At 40.6% G+C, this 25,868-nt stretch overlaps 1 pseudogene; it reads left to right on the top strand.

Moving 5' to 3' along the window:
- Positions 1–8,136: 8,136 nt before the first annotated feature.
- LOC116750494 lies at positions 8,137–24,376 on the top strand (annotated as a pseudogene).
- The last annotated feature ends 1,492 nt before the right edge of the window (positions 24,377–25,868 follow it).

Below are 25,868 nucleotides of genomic sequence, written 5' to 3'. Positions count from 1 at the left end.
GTAAATTATGCCCTTTCCTGCTCTCCTCCCCCTCTCTGCTCCGTGTCGGTGAAAACAGTCAAGCCATCAGCCACAGCTTGATTTAATTTCACCACTGGGTGAGGTCTGTGAAAGAGCAAGAGAGCCTCACCAATGGTCCTGTCATCCCAGGATACAGCGGGTTTACCCAAAGCTGCGTCCAACCTGAGGACCTGTGTTAGAGGTTTCACTCTGTCTGGGGTGTGGTGAGAAAAACCACTTTTCAGAAAAACTGCTTTTGTCTTTCCTAGTTACTGCCTAGGCATTTTGCAGTATGATAACCCTGCTCACACCCAGAATCTGGACATTTAGATAAAGACTTGAGTTTAGGATTCCACTCTTGGTTCCTGCTAAGGTTTTCTCAGGACATTTATTAAAATAACCACTTAGGGGGACTTCCCTGGCGGTCCAGTGGTTGAGACTCCTCGCTTCCAATGCAGGGGGCGCAGGTTCCATCCCTGGTTGTGAAAGTAAGATCCCACATGCTGCCAGGCGTGGCCAAAAACAAACAAACAAACAACATAAACAAACAAACAATAAAACCACTTAGAGTTATGCTTGTGAAAAGTTAGTGACTTTTGCACTGTGGATGAAGACTGTTATCTGCCATATCAGTAAACAAAGGATGTTGGGGCCATCTAGCCAGCAAGCGCTGCTGCCACCCCCACGGGTGCTCCCTGAGGGGATTCAGGATGGAGAAGAGCAGGATACTGGTCCTAGATAGTAAGGACCATCAAGGATAGTAAGTTAAGGTGCATATCAAAGGAACGATTTCAGTGAGCCCAGACTATTGCATCTTCCTGGACATGGAAAAGTGCTAAATTAGTTAACCTGAGATATCTGGTTTTCTTTAATTAACCAGACTACCTGATTTTCATGTTCCAACTACCTGGTTTTTATTGTAAAAATTCCTATGTATTCTGTCTCCTCCCTAACCTCTTCAGAGCAGTCCCTCAGAGTTATCTGAGAGGCTGTCTCCAGGGCTTGAATCCTCAGAAGTTCTGCCAAATAAAACATATTTCTCGGGCTTCCCTGGTGGCGCAGTGGTTAAGAATCCGCCTGCCAATGCAGGGGACATAGGTTCGAGCACTGGTCTGGGAAGATCCCACATGCTGTGGAGCAACTAAGCCCGTTCGCCACAACTACCGAGCCTGCGCTCTAGAGCCCGCAAGCCACAACTACTGAAGCCCATGTGCCTCGAGCCCATGCTCCACAACAAGAGAAGCCACCACAATGAGAAGCCCACGTACTGCAACGAAGAGTAACCCCCACTCGCCACAACTAGAGAAAGCCTGTGCGCAGCAACGAAGACCCAATGCAGCCAAAAATATAATTAATTAATTAATTAATTTTTAAAAACATATTTGTCAACTTTTAGATTGTGCACTGTTTTTTTTTTTTTTTTTTGCGGGACGCGGGCCTCTCACTGTTGTGGCCTCTCCTGTTGCAGAGCACAGGCTCCGGACGCGCAGGCTCAGTGGCCATGACTCACGGGCCCAGCCGCTCCGCGGCATGTGGGATCTTCCCGGACTGGGGCACGAACCCGTGTCCCCTGCATTGGCAGGCGGACTCTCAACCACTGTGCCACCAGGGAAGCCCTATGCACTGTTTTTTTACTTGACAGCGCCATCCGTCTTATAATTGGTAGGTGCCTACTCTCTCTCCTGCTTGCTCCTGACCTGGGACTGAGGACTGCCCTTTTCCCAGGGTCATTGTAAACCCCCCCTCAGCCCCCAACTTCTGGGATGTGTAAGTAATAGATCTCCTGGCTGTACTTGCTTTCTCTGGGTTTATTGAAACTGCACCTTCAATCAAAACAACCCCATGGGTTTCACTTACCCAAAGTGGGAACTCATTTGCTGAGGGAGATACCCGCCCACCCCATGTGGATGGTTATGAGGACTTATAAAAGAGAACCTCACTAAAATGGAGTTGGGAGCCTATGATGGGGACCTGTAGCCCAGTACCTCTCCATATCAGTTGTAGGAGGAATTGTCATTTACACACCTCAACAGTAGAATCTTCATCAGGAAAGAATCATCCTTTATAGGTCACAAAGAGAAGAATGTACATTGCATTTCCTACAAAAAATTGAGTTGCCCAGCAGTTCAGCCAATGAGAAACTGTCATCACCCTGAACTCTCACTTTTCTCCAGTGGACTTTCCATCAAAGCAACTTCTCCCGACTTCCCTGGTGGTCCAGTGGTTAAGACTCTGTGCTTCCGATGCAGGGGGTGCAGGTTTGATCCCTGGTCAGGGAACTGGGATCCCGCATGCTGTGCGGCACAGCCAAAAAAAAAAAAAGCTCCTCCCAACTTCCCCCTTTATCTCAATAAAACAACATTCCTCTCCTTTCTTTGTTGGTCTTGACTATGGCTTTTGTTATAGCTTGCTTGTCCAGAGTCGCAATCCTTTGCTGTTTCTGCATAAACTCATTTTTACTGGTAAAATAACTTTTATTTTTAAGGTCAAGAACAGGATGTGCCCGTTATTCAGCAGGTCATAATCTGCATATTCTTAATTCAATACACCAGCTCCGACTTCTCAGTACAGTGGGAACGGGCTTCATTCATATAATCCAGGCAGTCACTGAACAAATAAATAGGCACATAACCATAAGAATCCCCAGAAGGAATGGGTCCAGAACCCAGAGTTGCTGCAATATATTACCTAAAATGTCTAGTTTACAACAAAATATGAGACATGTAAAGAAATAGGAAGGTAGGAACCAGATGGTGGGAATAAAGAGCAATTGAAAAATGACCCAACTCTTACAAGGAGACCCCAGTAAAACCAGGTGATGTCTGAGCAAAAAACAGGGAGGCCAGAGGCAGAGGGAAACATTCAAAGCACACTAGGAAAAAAAAACCTGTCAACCAACAATCCTATATTCACCAAAACTGCCTTCTGAAAAAAATGAAGGCTGCCCCTCATTTTTCAGATCAACAAAAGCTAAAAGAATATATTGACTGTCAATTGCCCCACAGGAATTACTGGAGGAGTTCTTCAGGCTGATAGCAAGGGACTCCAGAAGGTAATTCATATCAACATAAAGAAACAAAAACACCCATACAGGTAATTCTGTAAGTAGAAGAGGCAGAATCAATACCTATTTTCTCTTTTCTTCTTTTAACTGACGTCAGAGGAACTGTATAAATCCTATGTATGTAATGTGTTACTAGACCGTGTGTAGTAACACACGGTCTAGTAACTGTAACAGTAACAGTCTAATGCGTAACATAGAGCGAATATCTGTGTAGTGAGTGCGTTTGCCATTAACGAGCACAAAGATGGGAGTAAAGCTGTACTGGGCTAAGGAGATGACTACAGATGGTAGATAAGTGTAAGAAAATACTCTGGGGGTTATTTCATAAGTTGAAGTAATCTGCGTAACAATAATAACACAAAAATGGCAAAAGGGAATAGAGCTTTATATGAGCAACGTTTCCATGTATCACTGGAATTAAGCTAGTATAAATCTGAGTCTCATTTTAGTAATTTAATACATCTATGTTAAAACGGCAACCTCTGAAATGTTTCTAAATATATAATGGAGAAGTCATTTGAAAATGAAAGTGTTACACTTGAAAATATTCACTTAATGCAAAAGAAACTTGTAAAGGAGGACTAAGAACTAAAAACAACATGAGAATTGTAGAAAACAAAAATGGCAGGTATAATTGCAACTATGTCAAAAATACTAAATGTGAATGGATTACATGATCCAGACAGGAGGAAGAGATTGTCACCCCAGATTAAACAAACAAACTATGATCTAAATTTATATTCTGTGTAGAGGTGATCTCAGAGAGACAACAGCAAGTGGTCTTGAAGCTAGGTTTTAGTTCCCTGCCCGGGAATTGAACCTGGGTAGCCTGGATGAAAAACCAGGAATCCTAGCTGCTAGACCACCAGGCTAGAAGCAAAGTTCCCCTGGCTCTTGCCCCATTTGAAAAATGGATTTCTCAAAGAGGCAAAAACTGTAAAAACAGGTACAGAGTTTATTATCTGAGACACAGCGTAGCACGTGGGAGAGCACACAGAGAAACAGTTTGTTTAAGACAGAAGCAAGGCAGAAATACACACCTGGAGAGAAGGGGTGTGGGGTCCTCCCTAATGAGGAGCACAGTAAAGAGGTGGTTACATCATTTATACAGGGCAGTTCTTCTGGATCTCCGTTTACGTTTGGCCAGTTATCTCATTTGTTTTCCACACTTGACCTGTCCTAGAGCTCTCCCCAATACGCGTGCGCAACTTTTTGCCAAAATGGATTCCAACACAGAGGACTTCAGGAGTATGTCCACACTTTTTGTGGGGTGGTGCCCCCTCCCTTTTTGACCTCCAAGGAGCCTTCCTGTGTGCAGATAGGGAGGTTTCCTTGACCTCAGGATTGATAGATGTGGTCCTCTTATCTCGTTACTCCAGCAGAGCTCAGCTCCTGCCATTAACTTTGTCCTTGGTGTGTCTAAGGAAAACAAAGCTCCAATCTACTCTGCTTGACACACTCCCAGCTGCTCAGCCCAGGGACTCAACTACCTTCTACCTGAGAGGAAGCACACATTAGATGCAAAGATACCAACAGATTGAAAGTAAAAGCGTATGATAGGTACATCTGTGAACTGCACCAACATGAAAACGGGAGAGATTATATAAACACCAGGCAAAATAGACTAGAAAACAAAACACATTAGTAGAGAATTAGCAGATGCAAACTATTATATATAGAATGGATAAACAATAAGGTCCTACTGTATAGCACAGGGAACTAGATTCAATATCGTGTGATAAATCATAAAGGAAAAGAATATAAAAAAGAATGTATATGTATAACTGAATCACTTTGCTGTACAGCAGAAACTAACACAACCGTGTAAATCAGCTATATTTCAATAATAAGTCTAAAAAATACATATTAGTAAAAAGAAATAAATAACGGAAAAAGAAAAAACCCCAGAAAATCAGAATAGAACTATAAAAAGTGAAGTGGTTGAGTTAGTAAACAAAATCCACCTGTAAAATAAACCTAGACTCTACCTTTGTGTAGATGGCTTCTACACAAAGTTCTCCAAAAATTTTAAAGATCTGTCACTGAATTAGACTGGAGACTGTCATGTAAACACAACTAGTAGATACAGTTAGTTCTGGTTTTCTGCAAGTTTGCCAGGAGGGAGGTTTTTATTAGAATGGGAGGGTGGGGCGGTTGGCTTCCTTGCCTCCTTGCCTAAGACAGGTGTACTTGTTTATAGAGACAATTTAGGCATGGTGGGTTAGGGACGGTCGGGTTGCTCCCCTGGGTGACAGGTTTATTGCTGATTTTCACAAAGTCTTGTAAATAATAGAATGAAGACAATACTTCACACTCATTTTGTGAGGCCAGAACTACTCTAATACCAAAGCCAACACATGAAGTACCAAAAAAAAAAAAAAAGACACACCTATTTCTTTTGTGAATATGGATGGAAAAACACCCAACAAATACTAGCAAACCCAATACAGCCACAGATAAAAAGAATTATACATCATGATCAAGTGGGATTTGTTCCTGGGATGAAAGTTTGGATTAACATCTAAAAATCATTAATGTAATGAGTGAGGTCAATAGATGCAAGGTCTTCTAAATAGACTCAAAGAAATAATTGACAAGAGAAATAATACCCCTTCATGATTAAAACACTCACCAAAAATAGGAGGGCTTCCCTGGTGGCGCAGTGGTTAAGAATCTGCCTGCCAACGCAGGGGACACATGTTCCAGCCCTGGTCCGGGAAGATCCCACATGCTGCGGAGCAGCTAAGCCCGTGCACCACAACTACTGAGCCTGTGCTCTAGAGCCTGGGAGCCACAACTACTGAGCCCACATACCATAACTACTGAAGCCCAGGTGCCTAGAGCCCGTGCTCCACAACAAGAGAAGCCACGGCAATGAGAAGCCTGTGCACCGCAACGAAGAGTAACCCCTGCTCACGGCAACTAGAGAAAGCCCTCACGCAGCAATGAAGACCCAACGCGGCCAAAAATAAAAAAATAAAATAAAATAGAAGGAAATGTCCTAACCTCATATTGAGCATCTATGGAAAACCCACAGCTAATATTATATTTAATTGTGAAACAGTGAATGCTTACCTCCAGCCATAACTAACCAAAGATGTCTACTCTTGTCACTTCTGTTTGACAGTTTATTGGAGATTTTAGCCAAGAACTCATTAGGCAAGAAAAGGATTAAAATGCGTGCATATTGGTTAGGAAGATGTCAAACTGTCTCTACTTCCAGTCAGGTATCTTATATATAATAAACTCTAGGGTCTGCTAAAAAAAACTATAGGAACTAGTAATTGAATTTAACAAGGTTAAAATCAAAATAAAATAAAAATAAAAACAACTGCATTTTTATACACTTGCAATGAACATTCTGATAATGCAATTCAGAAAAGAAATGTATTTACAATAGAATCAAAGGCAATAAAACAGAATAAATATAACAAAAGAAGTATAAAACAAATACTCTGAAAACTACAAACATGTTTGAAAGAAATTAATTAATGTATAAACAAATGGGAAAACATCCCAGTTTCATGGATCGGAAGACTTAACATTGTTGAAATGGCCCTTCTCTGCAAAATGATCTAAGATTCAATAATCATAATCTGAACAGTAATTTGATTGGCAATCTGTTTCATAAATTTATAGGGAATTGTAAGGAAACCAGAATAGTCACAGCATTCTTGAAAAAGAAAAAAAAATTGTAGGATTAACATTTCTTGATTTCAAAACTTTGTACTAAACAAAGGTAATCAAGATATTGTGGTAGTAACAGAAGGATAGACAATTTTGTTAGTCAATGATACCTCAAGAAAGCTGTGGGGGAAGAGTTTCCAGGATGATTTATTGTTTTTCTTGTAACAGAGATAATAGGAATCAATTGCCTTAGGGATGTCATAGTCGTTTACATTTCAAAGTTCACTAGGGTTTGAAGCAAAAACTGATGTAAAATAAATTTCCTTTCAGTGTAAATGTAGACATGAGAACTTAATGAACACATCTCACACCCTATGGTTAGACTGAGCAGAGTCCTTGCACCCAGCTAGGACTGCGGGCTTCAAATTTCTCACCAGGGCCAAGTGTTCTGGGATTCTTTACCTTAAGTACCAAAAGAGTGGGGGTGGAAAAGGGATGAGGGAAATCTCAGTGCTCGCTGAGATCAAAGACTAAAATGGACCAGCCTCTGTTACAGACGGTGAGGTCACACTTAAGTGTGTTCCTTATGAAAAGAACTGTGTCAGGAACGAGTGAGATGTGACCAAAGGACCCCCATCTTTGCTTCCCGCGTTGGAATTTTGCTGAGCTCTCTAAATAAAATGGCTGAATAGTTGCTGAGTTGCCAAATAATGATGTTGATGATGATAACTGGACTTACTCTGGACTAAAGAAAACATACCTTTCCCTAGAAACGGATGAGATGTGTTCCGTAACCCAATGGTATGTATAGACGAATTTTACCCTCCAATCCAAATTCTTGGTAAAGAAGTTTTTAAGCCTGAATGAACAACCCCTTTTTCCTAGAAAAACTTTTACCCATTTTCCTCGGGTCGGACACCATTCTGGGTCTCTCCAGAATCTGTGACCCCCTTGAATTGCAATTCTAAGATCCCTCAATAGACTGCCATTTTGCCTCTTTATAATTGGTGGTCCTTATGGTTGACATTCTAAACAAGGGTCATAGTTCCATGAGTGGTTCGCCGCAGCCTTACGCCAAGCTCTTGACCTGCAGAGGACAGATGGCCCATTTGTTACAAGCAGACCTGGCCTGGGCCATCCTCTTGCTCTGTATTTCTCCAACCTGAGACTGAATCGGGAATTCCCGGCGCACATCTGAGCCCACACTTTCACAAAAAGCTGGGTGAAAACACCATAGGCAGCCTCAGGCCAGGAAAACTTTCTGTTTAAATGCAAATGGAGCTGGCTGGTGAGGTTACCACCTAGAGGAGAAGATGTTTGGGCGGAGCCCAGCCCTCCTGCTCTGCAGTCACTCAGGCACGAAGTGGCGGGACTTTCGAACTGTCCAATCAGGGGCGCCGCTGGCGGAGGTGGGCGGGGCGACGCACAGCACCCGCAAGAAAGTCGCCACGGACTCCGATGTCCCAGGGAGGATATCTGGCGCTCCCCGCCCTTAATGGTCCCAGTCGTTTCTGCAGTGGTCGTAGGAGGCGTAGGAGGGACTCGAGGAGACCCGGAAAAGCTGGATATGGTGAGTGTGCCTCCCCGGCGTGTGGAGTCGGAGCGGAGAAATTGGTAGCAACCGGCGGGAACAGGCCGAGGCGGGACCCGGGCCTCCCTGCGTTCAACTCCGGCGTCTGCGAACCCGTGTCCACTTGGACAGCCACTGGGACCTCATTCCCTCCGGCTCGCAGCGTGGGGACGGGGCCTGCAGTCGGGACCCCGGGCGTCCTGTCCGGTCACTGCGCGCCACGACTTCGGCCCCGCCTCCTAGCCTCTCTGGGCAGCTCTGCGCCCGCAGCCCGCGTCTCCCCAGGGTGTGCGGTAACCGCGAGGAGGATCATCAGGGAACAATACTGACTCGGTCCCCGGGGTACCTGTGTATGAGGAGCTGTGTGGGGTCCCCAGTCCCTCCTTTCTCCCCAGGGCGGGACCTGTTTTCTCCTGAGTTTTCCAAATGGTTGGGGAGCAGGGTCTCAAATCCACGACCCTGTCCCTCTAGCCTAGCTCTTCCTAGAGTGGCAATAAATGCCTCAATTTCCAGATTCCTTCCCGAATTCTAAAACTCCAGCTTCTCCTCTTCGATTCACAGCATCATTATCAACTATTTGTCTTTCGTGGTGCATTTCAAGCAGACCCAATTCTTTTTTGTTTTAATTTTTTCCCCCACAGAGTCATGGATGACTCCTTTTTATAGATTTATATTCGTTGTGGATATTTGACATGAGAGGACAGCCATGAATAACTACGTGGAACTACTGTTTGAATCCTCATGCCTCTCCCTCAGAATCTTTTCTGGGCACAGACATCCTATCCGAAATCCTGCCAGTGGTGGTCCTCTTTGGAAGATTTCCTGGTTGATCTGTCAGCCTTGCCCCTCTCTGGCTTTGTCATAGGACATTTTTCTTCATCCTTTTAACATTCGTCTGTCTGTGTCTTTAGGTTTAAAGTGGATTTCTTGTGGACAACATACGATTAAGTGTGATTTTTAAAATCTGTCATTACTGTTATTTGTCTTTCAGTTGTATTGGGACCTTGATTAAAGTGGTGGCTAATACAGTTAGATTAATACCTACCACACCTTTTATTGCTTTTATTTGTTACCCTTGTACTTCGTTTCTTTTTGTCTTCCCACTTTTTCTGCCGTCTCTGGCTTTAACTGAGCATTTTACCTGATTGTTTTTCTTTTTTTTTTTTTTTTTCTGATTGTTTTTCTTAATCCTCTGTTAGTATATCAATTACACATATGTTTTCACTTTTTTAGTGCTTGCCCTTGAGTTTTCAGTATACATTTACAACTAAGCCACATTTGTCAAGTGCCACTATACCACTTCATTGGGCATGCAGGTACCTCATATGAAGTTATTCCCATTTCCCCCATTTCTGGTCCCTTGTCACATGGCTCTCATTTATTTCACTTATCCATAAGTTTATAATTGCCATACATTCTTGTTCATATTTGAAACAAAGTGGTTATCTGCCATATTAATTATAAGAACTACAGTAGATATTTTACCTTCATATATTGTTCTTCTAATCCTGCATCTTCATCATTTACATTCTTTCTAATGAGTTTCTGAATGTTTCTTTCAAAGTAGGTCTATTAAGACAAAGTCTCAATTTTTTTCTGAGAAAGTCTTTATTCCTCCTTTATTCTTGGAAGATAATTTCGCTTGACACAAAATTCTAGGAGAGTTGTTTTTTGTTTCAAAACGTTAAATATTTCACTCCACTCTTGTTTCTTGCGTGGTTTCTGAAAAGAAGTCTGATTTAATTCTAATCTTTGTTTCTGTATAACTAAGGTGTTTTCCCCTCTGGCTTCTTTCCATATATATTCACGTTGTCTTTGGTTTTTGTGTAGTTTGAATACGAGCTACTTGGTTGTGCATTTTTATTGTTTATGTGTTTAGTGTCCTCTGAGCTTCCTGGATCTACAGTGTGTCGTGTATCATTAATTTTAGGAAAATCTCAATGATTGTTACTACACTAATTTCTTCTGCTCTTTTCTGTCTTTTCCTTTCGTAATCCCATGATGGTTATAAATCTTCTATTTAAGACAGTTTATATTAGGGTTCATAGATATTGTTCTGTCTTTTTTGTGTTTCCATTAAACTCTGCTGAAATAGAATTTTTTGACAGGCCATGGTAAGAACAGAATATTTGGGGAATATTAATAATGTTGTATTTATTTTCTCTTTCCCAATTTTAAAGATCGTGGGTTGCCCTGTGACCTAAATGCTGTGAAGAATCTAAGAAGAGAAGTTTATTTCAAGTTATTTTGCTTTTCTCTTGCGAGGTTGGGAATGATAGCTTCTAAGTTATTAAATGCCAGAGCCGGAAGTAGAAGCTTCTGACTCCAGTTTTTTTTTAGAGAATATGTTGGGTGTAGGAGTTTATTAATTAATTAATTTATTTTTGGCTGTGTTGGGTCTTCGTTTCTGTGCGAGGGCTTTCTCTAGTTGTGGCAAGCGGGGGCCACTCTTCATCGCGGTGCGCGGGCCTCTCACTGTCACGGCCTCTCTCGTTGCAGAGCACAGGCTCCAGACAGGATCCTCCCAGACCAGGGCTCGAACCCGTGTCCCCTGCATTAGCAGGCAGATTCCTGTGCCACCAAGGAAGCCCTGACTCCAATTTTTTGACAGTTGGCTGTGGACAGCTTTAGAGCCTCATCCCTCCTTCTTCCCCTTGTGACCCACATGTATCCAAGGCAGTGAGAAAGGTTTTCCTCCTACCTTTGGCTTAGGAAAAGATTGAATCCACACATGCTCTGCCCTTGTGTATAAACTCTCACTTTATCCCACCACAAAACCAAAATAAAAAAGTCCACACACGTTTCCTTGCTCTCTCAAGCTGTTTCACGCCTGCTTGAGAGGCCTGCCTTACACTCGCCAGAGATCTCAGTTATGGAGGAATATACCCTTTTATAGCCTACTGGCAGTGTGTGCTGTCTTCAGCTAAGGGATTCTTATGCTTAGGGGTTAAACTGCATGTTCCTTTTCTCCCTAGATGAGCTTGACAATGGCAGAGGAAGGAAGGACACCTCTACAGTGGCTGGTCACAGAGGACTTCCTTCTGATTAGAGGATGGTGATTTTATGTTCTTTGGGAGGAAAGCACTGTGAACAGATTTATGTATTCTATAATCATGGGAATATCCACCATGAAAACATCATGGACTTCAGTGAGCTCCCTTACAATCTGCAGCTCTTAAATTTTTTTTTTCAGTTTATAAATTCCTTATACTATACGCAAATCCTTGTTGTTTATCTATTTAATATGTAGTAAACTGCATGTGTTAATCCCATACTCCCCATTTATCCCTTTTCCCCCCTTCCCTTTTGGTAACCATAAGCTTGTTTTCTATGTCTGGGAGCCTGTCTGTTTTGTAAATAAGTTCATTTGTACTCTTTTTTAGATTCCACATATAGGAGATATCATATATTTGTCTATCAATATCTGATTTACTTAGTCTAATAATCTCTAGGTGCATCCATGTTGCTGCAAATGGCATTATTTCCTTCTCTTTTATGGCCGAGTAATAATACATTGCATATATAAACCACATCTTTGGAATCCGTTCATTTGTTGATGGACACATAGGTTGTTTCCATGTCTTGGCTATTGTAAATTGTGCCGCTGTGAACATTGGGATGCATGTATCTTTTCAAATTAGAGCTTTCCTCTTTTCTTGATAAAAGCCCAGGAGTGGGATTGCTGGATCATATGGTAACTCTTTTTAGTTTTTTAAGGAACCTGCATACTGTACCAATTTACATTCCTACCAACAGTGTAGGAGGGTTCCCTTTTCTCCACATCTTTTCCAGCATTTATTATTTGTAGACTGATGATGCCCATTCTGACTGGTGTGAGGTGTTACCTCAATGTAGTTTTGATTTGCATTTCACTAATAATTTGTGATGTTGAGCATCTTTTCCTGTGCTTATTGGTCATCTGTATGTCTTCTTTGGAGGAATGTCTATTTAGGTCCCTTTTTAAAAAATAATTAATTAATTAATTTATGGCTGCGTCGGGTCTTCGTTGCTGTGCGTGGGCTTTTTTCTAGTTGCGGTGAGCGGGGGCTACTCTTCATTGCAGTGCGCGGGCGTATTGCGGTGGCTTCTCTTTGTTGCAGAGCACGGGCTCTACGTGCACGGGCTTCAGTAGTTGTGGCACACGGACTCAGTAATTGTGGCTCGCCGGCTGTAGAGCGCAGGCTCAGTAGTTGTGGCCCACAGGCTTAATTGCTCCATGGCATGTGGGATCTTCCTGGACCAGGGCTCAAACCTGTGTCCCCTGCATTGTTGGGCAGATTCTTAACCACTGTGCCACCAGGGAAGCCCTGTTTGTATATTTTAGAAATTAAGCCCTTGTCACTCACATCATTTGCAAATATTTTCTCCCAGTCCATAGGTTGTCATCTTGTTTTGTGTATGGTTTCCTTTGCTGTGCAAAAGCTCATAAGTTTGATTAGGTCCCATTTGTTTATTTTTGCTTTTATTTCTATTGCCTCGGTAGGTTGACCTGAGAAAACACTGCTACAATTTATGCAAAAGAATGTTTTGCCTATATTTTCTTCTAGGGGTTTTATGGTATTAGGTGTTATATTTAAGTCTTTAAGCCATTTTGAGTTTATTTTTGTGTATAGTATTTGGGAATGTTGTAACTTCATTGATTTATATGCGGCTCTCCTGTTTTCCCAACACCAGTTGCTGAGGAGAATATTTCTCCATTGTTTATTCTTGCCTCCTTTGTCAAAGATTAATTGATCATAGGGTTTATTTCTGGGCTCTCTATTCTGTTGCATTGATCTCTATGTCTGTTTTTGTTCAGTACCACACTGTTTTAATTACTGTAGCTTTGTAGTATTGTCCAAAGGCTGGGAGGGTTATTCCTCCAACTTTGTTCTTTTTCCTCAGAATTGCTTTGACAATTCTGGGTCTTTTATGGTTCCATATAAATTTTAGGATTATTTGTTCTAGTTCTTTGAAAAATGTCATGAGTAATTTGATGGGGATTGCATTAAATCTGTAGATTGCTTTGGGTAGTGTGGCCATTTTAACAATATAATTCTTTCAATCCTAGAACATAGGATATCTTTCCATTTCCTTGAATCATCTTTGGTTTCCTTTATCAATATTTTATAGTTCTCAGCATACAAGTCTTTCACCTCCTTGGTTAGGCATATTCCTAGGTATTTCATTTTTTGGTGATTTTATTTTATTTATTTTTTAAAATTAATTAATTTTTGGCTGCATTGGGTCTCTGTTGCTGTGCACGGGCTTTCTCTAGTTGCGGTGAGCAGGGGCTGCTCTTCGTTACAGTGCATGGACTTCTCATTGCAGTGGCTTCTCTTGTTGCGGAGCACAGGTTCTAGGTGAGTGGGCTTCAGTATTTGTGGCAAGCAGGCTTCAGTAGTTGTGGCTTGTAGGCTCTAGAGTGCAGGCTTAGTAGTTCTGGTGCACGGACTTAGTTGCTCTGTGGCATGTGAGGTCTTCCCAGGCCAGGGATCGAACCTGTGTCCCCTGCATTGGCAGGTGGACTCTTAACCACAGCACCACCAAGGATGTCCTGATGTAATTTTTTTTAAATAAATTTATTTATTTATTTTTGGCTGCATTGGGTCTTCATTGCTGCGCAGGCTTTCTCTAGTTGTGGCGAGTGAGGGCTACTCTTCGTTGCAATGCGTGGGCTTCTCATTGCGGTGGCTTCTCTTGTTGTGGAGCCCAGGCTCTAGGCACATGGGCTTCAGTAGTTGTGGCATGTGGGCTCAGTAGTTTTGGCTTGCAGGCTCTAGAGTGCAGGCTCAGTAGTTGTGGCACACAGGCTTAGTTGCTCTGCAACATGTGGGATCTTCCTGGACCAGAGTTTGAACATGTGTGCCCTGCGTTGGCAGACGGATTCTTAACCACTGCACCACCAGGGAAGTCCCTGATGTGATTTTAAATGGGATTGTCTTTTTACTTTCTCTTTTTTATATTTCTTTTTTGGTGTAAAGAAATGCAACAGATTTCTGTATGTTTATCTCATATTCTGCTGCCTTGCTGAATTCATTTGTCAGTTCTAGTAGTTTTTGTGTGGAGTCTTTAGGGTTTTTATGTAGAGTATCATGTCGTCTTCATATAATGACAATTTTACCTTTTCCCTTCTGATTTGGATTTCATTTCTTTTTCTTCTGTGATTCCTGTGGCTAAGACTTCCAATACTCTGTTGAGTAGAAGTAATGGAAGTGGGCATCCTTGTCTCATTCCAGAATTTACTGGGAATGCTTTCAGCTTTTCACCATTGAGTGTTATGTTGGCTGTGGGTTTGCCAAAAATGGCTTTTATTATGTTGAGATATGTTCTTTCTGTAACCACTTTGGTGAGAGTTTTTATCATGAATGTGTGTTAAATTTTATCAGACACTTTGTCTTCACCTGTTGAGATGATCATGTGGTTTTTGTCTTTTCTTTTGTTGATGTCATGTATCACATTGATTGATTTGTGTGTGTTGAACCATCCTTGTGAGCCTGGGATGAATCCAGCTTGATCATGTTGTATGGTCCTTTTTGTGTATAGTTGGATTTGATTTGATCACATTTTGTTGAGAATTTTTGCATCTGTATTCATCAAAGGTATTGGCCAGTAATTTTCTTGTTTATGTAGTGTCTTTGGTTTTGGCATCAGGGTGATGGTTGCTTCATAGAATGACTTTGGGAGTGTACCCGCCTCTTCAGTCTTTTGGAATAATTTGATAAGGATCAGTATAAGTTCTTCTTTGTATGTTTGGTAGAATTCCCCAGGGAAGGTCTCTGGTCCTGGACTTCTGTTTGCAGGGAATTTTTTGTTTTTGTTTTTATATTGCAGCTTCAATTTTTTTAAAATTAAATTTATTTATTTATTTTTGGCCACACCACATGGCTTGTGGGATCTTAGTTCCCCGACCAGAGGTTGAACCCAGACCACAGCAGTGAAAGTGTTGAGCCCTAACCACTGGACCACCAGGGGATTCGCACAGTTTCCATTTAACTCCTAGTGCTTGGTCTGTTCAAATTATCTCTTTCTTCTTGACTCAATTTGGGTAGGCTGTATATTTCTAGGAACTTGTACATTTCTTCTAGGTTGTCCATTTTGTGGGCATATACTTGTTTATAGTATTCTCTTATGATTTTTTTGTATTGCTGTGGTATTGGTTGTTGTTTTTCCTCTTTCATTTCTCATTTTGTTTCTTTGGGTCCTCTCTCTTTTCTTTTTGATGAGCTTGGCTAGAGGTTTGTTGATTTTTTTTTTTATCTTTTCAAAAAAACCAGGTCTCAGTTTTATTGATCTTTTCTAATTTTTTTTTAAATCTCTATTTACTTCCTCTCTGATCTTTATTATTTTCCTCTTTCTGTGACTTTAGGTTTTGTTTGTTCTTTTTCTAATCTTTGTAATGGTAGGTTAGGTTATTTATTTGGGATTTGTTGTTTTTTTTTAAAGAAGCCGTGTATCACTATGAAATTCCCTCGTAGAACTGCTTTTGCTTCATCTCATAGATTATGTATGACTGTGTTTTCATTTTCATTTTTTTGAGGTATTCTTTAATTTCCTCTTGGATTTCATTGTTGACCCATTGGTTTTTTTAGGGACATGTTGTTTTTAGTCTCCATGTAATCATTTTTTTCTCGTTTTTCTTTTTGTGCTTCATTTCTGGTTTCATGCTGTTGTGGTCAGAAAAGATGCTTGAAATAATTTCTGTCCTCTTAAATTTGTTGAGACTTGTTTTTTGTTCTACTATGTGGTTTATCCTAGAGAATGTTCCATGTGCACTTGAAAAGAATGTGTATTCTGGTTTCTTTGGATGTAGTGTCCTATATATAGCTATTAAGTCTAACTATTGTGTCATTCAGAATCTCTGTTGCCTTACTGATTTTCTGTCTGGAAGATCTGTCCATTGATGCCACTGGGGTGTTAAACTCTCCTACTATTACTGTATTCCCATCAATTTATCCTTTTATGTCTGCTCATATTTGTTTTATGTATTTAGATGCTCCTACATTGGGTGCATGTATGTTAATGAGTGCAATATCCTCTTCTTGTATTGATCCTTTTATCATCCAGTGTCCTTCTTTGTCTTTCTTTATTGCCTTTGTTTTAAAGTCTATTTTGTCTGATATGAGTATTGCTACCCCTACTTTCTTGTAATTTCCATTTGTATGAAATATCTTTTTCCATTCCCTTACTTTCAACGTTTATGTTTCTTTTGCCATAAATCGGGTCTCTTGTAGGCAGCATATTGAATGTTCTTGTTTTATTGTCCAATTTACCACTCTGTCTTTTGATCGGAGCATTTATTCCATTGACACATAAAGTAGTTATTGATAAGTATGTACTTATTGACATTTAAAACCTTGTTTTCCAGTTGGTTTTATATTTCTTATTTGTTCCTTTCTTCTTTTTGTTTTTCCCTTTGTAGTTTGATGGTTTTCTTTGTATTATGCTTGAGTTTCTTTCATTTTGGGTTTTGTGAATCTATTGTATGTTTTTGGTTAGCCTGATTTTTAAGTTTGTTAACCTGTAAATGTATGTACTTGCTTTAGACTGGTAGTCATATAAGCTCAAACACATTGTAAAAGATCTACATTCTTACTCCCCTCCACACGTTTTGTGATTTTGATGTCTTATTTTACATCTTCGTGTTTATTACCCTTTTGCTGTTCCTTATAGTTATAATTGCTTTCACAGTATTCTTTTGATTCTTTCTTAATCTATGTACTGGCTTATTTAAGTGATCTTCAGTCCTCTTATATATTTACCTTTACTATTTTGGTTTTCCCATTCATATAGATTCTTGCTTTTCCATTTAGAGGGGACCTTTCTATATTTCTTGTAAGATAGGCTTAGTACTGCTATATTCTTTTAGTTTTTGCTTTTCTGAGAAATTCTATATCTCTCCTTCTAGTTTAAATGATAATCTTGCTGGGTGGAGTATCCTAGGTTGCAGGTTTTTCCCTTTCAGGACTTTCAGTGTATCTTGCCACTCCTTCTGCCCTGCAAAGCTTCTGTAGAGAAATCAGCTGATAGCCTTATGTGGATTCCCTTGTGATTGACTCTTTGGTTTTCTCTTGTTGCCTTTAGAATCCTCTCTTTATCTTTACTTCTTCCCATTTTAATTATGATATATCTTACAGCAGGTCTGTTTGGGTTCATCTTGTTTGGGACCCTCTGTGCTTCCTGTACCTGGATCTCTGTTTCCTTCTTTAGGTTTGGGATGTTTTCAGCCATAATTTATTCAATACTTTTCCAATCCCCTTTTCTCTTTCTTCTCCTTCTTGGATTTTATTATGCATAAATTGGCATGCTTTATATTGTTCCATACATCTGATATGTTGCTTTCATATTTTTCATTTGTTTTTCTGTCTGCTGTTCTGATTGGGTGATTTCCATTATTCTTTCTTCCAGGTCACTTGTTCATTGTTCTGCATTATTAAGTTTGCTATTTATTATGTTTAACTCAGTATTCATATTGGCAATGGAGTTGTCTAATGTTGATTGGCTCATCTTTATAGTTTCTAGTTCCTTGTTGCAGTGATCCATATTTTTATTGGTAGCCTTTCTTAATACCTTCAGCATTTTTATTACCTCCTTTTTGAACTTGGGGTTTGGTAGACTGGAGAGGTCTGTTTTATTGTTTGTTCTTTAAGGGGATTTCTCTTGTTCTTTTAATTGGGAGTAGTTCCTCTGCTATTTCATTTTTCTTATATTTCTCTGACTCTGTCAGTTTAGGAGAAACAGTTATCTACTGTGGTCTTGCAGTGCTGATGTTTTGTGGGAGTGTCACTGTGTAGACTGCTTGAGTCCAATATTCATGGTGCAAGGGCTGTCTTTAGTATGTATGCTTGCCATGTGTCTCATCAGGTTCTGCTGGCCCTTGTTGGTGTGTTTGGCCTTGTGGTGACCAGAGACTGCACTGGATGTTTGGCGGGGCCTCCTCTTTGCTCTGTGGTTATCACAGGTCTGTTGGGGGCAGGGTCTGCTCTCTAGTTGTTGGAATAGAAGCTCCTAGATCCGGTTCTAAGCTGTGGTGTGAGGTAGGTGACACTGGAGGCCTCCCACTGGGAGAGGAGCTGCTTCATCTTCATCCCCAGGAGATGTCTGTGGGGTGTGTGATTCTGTGGTGCTACTTGCCACCTGGTGTGCGTACCCACAAAGATCACTGCTGCTGGCACTGCCCTTGATGGCCACCTTCCCTTGGGGGCTCTGGTAATCAGGTTAGAGATTCCTTAGATGTGTATGTGTGCCCAAAGGGCCACCAGTGTTTAAACCCACAGAGTCATGTCCCCTTGAGCCAGCAGATAGTCGGCTCAGGTGGTTCTCAGGCAAGCACAAGCAGTCCCGGTCCCAAAATCTGTTGGAACAAGAACCCGCTGGAGCTGCATCCCAGCACCCGCAGTAGGACTGCCTGCAATTGGCTCAGATTTCAGCCCTGCCTCTGCTTGTGCAGGCCCAGAAAGTTCAAAGAACCCACTGCAGCTAGATCCCTTCTATGAGCATGCTGACAATGATGCTGCTATGGCAGACCTGTTCCCCTCCTGCCCGTGTTGACAATGGGGCTCCTATGGCAGACCCACTCTCCGTCCTGCTCATGCCCCCAGTTGCGACCCAGACCACAGTCCAGGCCCTGTGGGCTGTCTCTGTGCAGGCAAGCTGAGTCCTCTCCCTGGGTCTGTCCGTTGAAGCCACGTTTCTGCACCCAGTCATTGCACACACCAGCAGGCACGTGTCTTGGGCTGAGAAGTGCGGGCACGTTACCAGGTCCTTCAGTTCCGATCTCTCTCTACCCTGCCAGGCTACAGGCCAGCTGCCACACTCTCCTTTTCAGCCTTTGAAACTCCCTATCTATCCTGGTGGACCTCCCAGCTGGTGAAGGAGGTTCCCTGGCTTAGGGGACCTTGCCTTTTTTACAGCTCCCTCCCAGGGGCACAGGTCCCATCTCAGTTCCTCTTCTCTCTTCTCCCTTCATCCTACCCAGTTATGTAGGGATCTTTCTTGCAGCTTTGGTTATATGAGATCTTCTGCAAGCTTTAAATAGGTATTCTAAAAAAATTGTTCCACATGTAGATGTACTGGCGGGAGGAGGTGAGTTCCATGTCCCTCCATTCCTCCATCTTGTTCTCCTCTCCTTAAATTGATTTTTAATGTCAGCAGGGATGAGGGTCGACTGTCATGGTGTGCCACACGGGCTCTTCTGACATTATTATCTCAGTGTGTATGCCTGTGTGTTCCCAGAATTGGCAGGAAGCTGCCCTGAGGTGCAGGAATGTAGGGATTTTGTGGTTTAAGTTGTCATGCCTTCTTTGTCATGTCTGAATTCTGTTCCAAATAACTTTCTAGTCCATTAAATTGGACAGAGAGACAAAGGAGGTACTGAATCTGTAATACATATGACACAGGGCAAAAGCAGTGCTTCTCCCCAAGAATATTTTCATTCAGCCAGTTGTATCTTGTCACTTTTAATGTCCTAGAGGACTGTAGGATCTGTGACTAGCTGGACCTTGTTAAATGTTACATGCCAGAGGCCTCCTGGACTCTCATGCCTGGTAATGGGAAGAGAAGAAAAAGCTTGTAGTTATTCACAGTGGTTTATGCATTGAAACCTCACACAGATTTGACCCCTTGTCTCTTGGAGTGCTGGAATTGGTGGGTAATAAGGAAGGAAATGAAATAATTTTTCTCATAAGGAATTGATGGTCTTAATATGATAATATTGGTTTCATTTGTATAGCATTTCTGTCATTTCCCAGTATTCTCTGAGCCCTGCCATTAGAGAGAAATAAAATGTAATGTGATCACAGTAAAAATGTGTAAATAATTTTCATGTCTTTATGGTACTGATAAATTAATGAGGAAGAAGGTATGGACAGAGGGTGAGTAAATGTTTGGAAAGGACAGAATCACACATAACCTTCCCATAAATGGAATATAGGTGTCCAGTGCTGTCACTCATCCTACTGTACACATACTTGGGATGTTTTAGGACTCAGTGACCTGTGAGGATGTGGCTGTGAACTTCACCCTGGAGGAGTGGGCTCTACTGAATCCTACACAGAAGAAACTCTACAGAGATGTGATGCAGGAAACCTTTAGGAATCTGGCCTCAGTAGGTAAGGATGGGGACTTTCCATCAGTTACTCAGATAGAGATCAAATGCTTCTTGCTCATTGATGTTCTAAGTTGTGTAATGTGAGAAGGGAGGATGTTGGTATATAAACCAGGCATGATCACAGCTAACAGTGTACATAGAGTCAAATAATATTTCTTTAATTTCCAATCTTTGGAATCATTTTACTGGGTCTGCATTTTAGGAACAAAATGGGATGATGATGACATTGAAGAGCAGTACAAAAACCAGGGGGGAAAACCAAGGTAAGTCACACTGACAATAGAAAGCTTTGACTCACGTGAGAATCCTGGTATATTATGAAATTTTAAAAACGTGCAGGGCTTCCCTGGTGGCGCAGTGGTTGGGAGTCTGCCTGCCGATGCAGGGGACACGGGTTCGTGCCCCGGTCTGGGAAGATCCCACATGCCGCGGAGCGGCTGGGCCCGTGAGCCATGGCCGCTGAGCCTGCGCGTCCGGAGCCTGTCCTCCGCAACGGGAGAGGCCACAACAGTGAGAGGCCCGCGTAACGCATAAAAAAAAAAAAAAAAAAAAAACAAAAAAAAACGTGCAAACGAAACAAATAGCCCTTTCTTCTAATTTAATTATTCTTAGAAAGTTTCTTTCAAAAATATTTTCTTAAATGTTATATAAATGTCCAGTATTTGCAAAATAATTCACTTGCAAGCAGTATTAATAAACCCTGTATTTGAATATTACTTTTCAATAGAAAGGGTGCAGTCCGTTGCGGAGCATTCAGTATATTCAATTCCTAACAATTCACACAAATTAGAAAACCACACTATTCCTATCAATTGTAATAAATGCAATACATATAAAATGATTAATAAATCATTAATAATGTGCTTCTCACATTTTCAGAAATCATACGGTAGTGAGATTCTCTGAGCGTAAAGACCATAATCCATGTGGAGGAAATTTCAGCCTTATTCCACCTCTTGATCAGAACAAGAAAACTCCTGGATTAAAACCATGTGAATGCAGTGAATGTGGACAAGTCTTCATGCATCATTCATCTCTTAATAGGCACATGAAATGTCACATTGAACACAAACCTCAAGATTTTAAAAAATATGATCAGGGACTGTATAATACATATAAATGTAAGGAATGTGGGAAAGTTTACAAATATTACAGTTCCTTACAGAGGCACAAAAGAACTCACACAGGAGAGAAACTGTATGAATTCCAGCAATGTGGAAAAAGCTTCAGTAATCATCAAGGTTTCCAAACACATGAAAGAATTCACTCTGGAGAGAAGACCTATGAATGTAAGCAATGGGGTAAAGGTTTACGTTCTCAAAAAGGTTTCCAAAAACATGGAAGAGATCACACTGGAGAAAAACCCTGTGAATGTAAGGCATGTGAGGAAGCATTGATTAAGCCCAGTTCTCTTGAAATACATGAAAGGAGTCACAGTGGAGAGAAACCATATGTGTGTAAAACATGTTGTAAAGCATTTAGTATTCCCAGATACCTTCGAGAACGTGAAAGAACCCATACTGGAGAAAAACCCTATGAATGTAAAGTATGTGGGAAATCCTTCGCTTCCACTTACGTTCAAGTGCATGAAAGAGCTCACACTGGACAGAAACCCTATCAATGTCAGGAATGTGGGAAAGCCTTCGTTTGTCCGTCAGGCATTCGAAGGCACATGAGACTGCACACTGGAGAGAAACTATATAAATGTGAAGAATGTGGGAAAGCATTCAATAATCCCAGTTCTCTTCACATACACAAAAGGACTCACACTGGAGAGAAACCGTATATGTGTAAAACGTGTTCTAAAGCATTTAGTATTCCCAGATATCTTCGAAAACATGAGAAAACCCATACTGGAGAAAAACCCTATGAATGTAAAATATGTGGGAAAACCTTCAGTTCCACCTATGTTCAAGTGCATGAAAGAATTCACACTGGAGAGAGACCCTATAAATGTAAGGAATGTGGGAAAGCCTACATATCTCTCTCAGGCATTCAAAGACACATGAGCCTGCACACTGGAGAGAAACCATATAAATGTGTAGAATGTGGGAAAGCATTTATTATTCCCAGTTTTCTTCAAACACATGAAAGGACTCACTGGCGAGAAACCATGTGTGTGTAAAATATGTTCTAAAGCATTTCGTTTTTCCAGTTCTCTTCAAAAACATGAAAGAACTCATACTAGAAAAACCCTATGACTGTAAAATATGTGGGAAAACTTTGCTTCCACTAATGTTCAAGTGCATGAAAGAACTCACCCTGGAGAGAAGCCTTATGAACGTAGGAATGTGGGAAAGCCTACATTTCTGTCTTAGGCATTCAGAGACACATGCATACTACAGAGAAACCATGTAAATATGAAGAATATGGGAAAACCTTTTTTGATCTCTCTACTTTGCAAAAGCATGAAAGGGTTCACTAGATAATAAATATAGTTTTTAAAGAGCCTAGGAAAGACTTCAGTGGGCCCACATACTTATATGTGAAAACTCCCATGAAAAACAAATATAAATGTCAGTAACATGAGGTAACTTGTTGGAAAGTAATCCAAGAATAATGTTTCAGAAAATCTTCAATATAAAAGACTTGTTATAAAAATTTATAAATATATGTGTTTACTAAGGATCTTTATGAAAGTGCCTTTCTTGATGTTGGATTTGTACAAGTTACCCTCAGAAATGAATATTTAGGTGAGGTAATTCTGGAAGTCATCTTTTAATAATAATTCATAAGGTTACAAGGTAGTGATTTTTCCTTTAATCAGGTAATGATATTTTCTTTTTCCATTTTTAAGTCTGTTGGACCTATGGGTGATTAAAGTGTAGTTGTGTTTTTTTTAACATCTTTATTGGAGTATAATTGCTTTACAATGGTGTGATAGTTTCTGCTTTATAACAAAGTGAATCAGCTATACGTATACATATACCCCATAAGGTGTAGTTCTAATAGGCAATTAGGCTTGGTATTTGTTGAGATTTTCCTACTGGCCTTGGGTGGAAGTTCTTGGATATCCTTGATCTGTTATATATACTGTACCTTTATTACAGGAAGATCTTTTCTGGGTGGTGGTGAGTATAGGAGCCTTTTTCCATTTTCTATACTGTTAAACACTTGGAATAATTTTTTCTGTATGGCAAGGTTGTCAAAGGGTGTACATTCACGTAAATTATGTTTTTCCATTTGCTTCTTCATTCCTTCTGACTGGTATTTGGTGAATAGACTTTGAAGAAGAGAGACTTGTGATAGGGCAAAAAATCTAGAGTTGGAGATATCCTGCCTGTGAGTAATATTAGGACCTAGATTTTCCACAATCTATCCCCTTTGTGGTTCAATGTTAGAATTAACCAATAGCGTCACCTGTGTACAATTTAAAGGCAGATGAGAAGAAGGCATACTTCAGATTTTGGAGCCACCATGCTGGGAGAGAGACAGATACCTAGGAGGTTTGAGGACACCACCTTTCATCCTGTTTTCCAGATTCTGTGCCTTTGTATTCAAGAGTATCCTCAAAACCACCACCAACTGTTTGATTTCTATTATCAGAAGTGTAGTTTTCCTCTGATGTTTTCACAATTCTACATCAAAATCTGTTAGAGTTTGAATTTTTCTGTGAAGCCTTCTGTGTCCACTTGGAAAATAATTCAGAATTTCATGGTTTGGAGTATTGTTTGATTACCCTCTTCTGTAGATTATAGCTTCATCGTGTCTAACTTGTGTAGGAAACACCTTATGCTGTTAACATTGCTGGTGAGTATGTTTTCCTGATTCACCATGACATTCACAATGGTGCAGCGATGAAAAATGACATGGGAGTTTGCTGCATTTGTGCAGTGGCTGCCTTGACCCACTCCTTCTATATGAGAATAAGCCCCTTCCTCATATCAAGAAAAGTATGGGTGTTTTCTGTTACTTGTAGCTGAATATAATCCCTCTTTGTTTTCAGTTATGTTTGATTGTACATGATTAAAAGTATGTTCATTTTTTGGTGAAAGAAATGATTCTGTAGTTGTTTCGGAGAGATGTTTTATCAACTCTTTCCTAAGGTTTCGTATGCTAACAAATACTATAGTTTATCTTTTCTCAGAATATATTTTAAAATACCCATTATAATTATGGATATTCAGATAAATTTGCATTTTTCTTCATTTAATCATTATATTTTTGCATTAGTATTATCATGTTCAAGTATTTTTTTCTCAGAGAAATTTTACTTTTTTGTAGTTGAAATTTTTGATTTGAAATTCATTTCTCATTCACTCTTAATACCAAAAATGTAAAAATTTTTCAGTGCCCTCTGCCACTGACCCATAGGATCACACCTGTAGTCAAAGAGGGGAGTAGAGGGGGCTTCCCTGGTGGCGCAATGGTTGAGAGTAGGCCTGCCAATGCAGGGGACACGGGTTCATGCTCCGGTCCGGGAAGATCCCACATGCCGTGGAGCATCTGGGCCCGTGAGCCATGGTTGCTGAGCCTGCGTGTCCGGAGCCTGTGCTCCTCAACGGGAGAGGCCACAGCAGTGAGAGGCCCGCGTACCACACACAAAAAAAAGGGAGTATAATGAATTTTAATAAGAATGAACACAGACCGCAAAGGACTGTGAAGTATAATAGCAACAGGATGCTGAAATGGACTTCTTATAGGATTTTGACTCTTGTTAGAGGATATGATTGCTATTTAACCAAGCAAGATGTTTTTCTGTATTGAATGCTGTGAGGAGGTAAACTTCTCTCATTGGTGATCGTAATTGTTGTTTTCTAGAAGGTAAAAACGAGAATTAGAGCGAAAGTTTTTTCATAAGACATTCCAGTCAGTCATATTAGTAAGAAAAGGAAAGTACTGGTCATTTCTATGATTTGGAACTTTTATCTTTTACCATTTTTAGAGATAGTGTTACAAAATATCCATATAAATGTCTTGGTCCTTCATGGCCACTGAGTGCCTTGATGAAGGAGGTGTATGACATTTTTCTTTTCAACAGGAAAAGACTTGGCCTTACAAAGAATACAGGCCAGCTCCTGGTCCTTTGGAACAGCTTTTGCCTTTCCTACTTGTTATCTAAACACTGATGTATTTCCTGAGATACCAAGCAGTACCTCAGTTATAATATATAAATTTACTGTTTAGTATACTATGTAATATTTTTAATATCTCCTTTATGACTCAAGTGAGGCCTATAAGTTTTGGTGATTTGTGTCATTTCATGTAATATCATAATTGAGTATAAAAGGAGATATGGGAAATTTTTAATGTTTTTTCCTTTAAGCAGGACGCCTCTCGTTTCGATGATCCACAAAGCCCACAGCACATTTTGCTGTTCACAGGTTTCATTTCCATATGCTTAGACTTCCAGCACATTTTCTGGAAACCTGGAAAATAAAAGTAACAACTTCAATTTTTATTAAAGAGCAGAAGAAATTAAATATTTTCCATGGTGTTTAGTATTAAGTAAAAACCAGGAGAGAAATATACAAGGACAGTTGTATGCAGCATAAGGAGTAGAAAAAGGGAAGGTTGTA

Source organism: Phocoena sinus, chromosome 3 (assembly GCF_008692025.1).
Source record: "Phocoena sinus isolate mPhoSin1 chromosome 3, mPhoSin1.pri, whole genome shotgun sequence".
Taxonomy (NCBI): Eukaryota; Metazoa; Chordata; class Mammalia; order Artiodactyla; family Phocoenidae; genus Phocoena; species Phocoena sinus.
Note: the sequence above shows the minus strand (reverse complement) of the source record. Positions and strands in the feature narration are given on the sequence as shown.